Here is a 273-nt window from a genome sequence, read left to right as displayed (position 1 = left end):
TATGTTAGAAGAACTCATCTTCTCTGCGTGTAATAAGCAAGTTTGACTGGTCAATGCATCTATGACTCGTTGTGGGGATAGTAAAACATGGAGTTGCTGCGCTTAACTCTATGTATTGAGGAGGATCTACGTGGCACTACAGAGGGTTGTTTACATTTCGGATATAAAAATTTTGCCGTTAGATGGCGTACATAAAAGAAAACATACTCTTACATGGGAAACTAAACAAAATAGAATTTCACCTTAGATAATGTAATATGAGGTATATCATCT

This window comes from Penaeus monodon, chromosome 30, assembly GCF_015228065.2.
Source record: "Penaeus monodon isolate SGIC_2016 chromosome 30, NSTDA_Pmon_1, whole genome shotgun sequence".
Classification (NCBI taxonomy): domain Eukaryota; kingdom Metazoa; phylum Arthropoda; class Malacostraca; order Decapoda; family Penaeidae; genus Penaeus; species Penaeus monodon.
The sequence above is the reverse complement of the archived record's forward strand: the minus strand, read 5'-3'. Positions refer to the sequence as shown.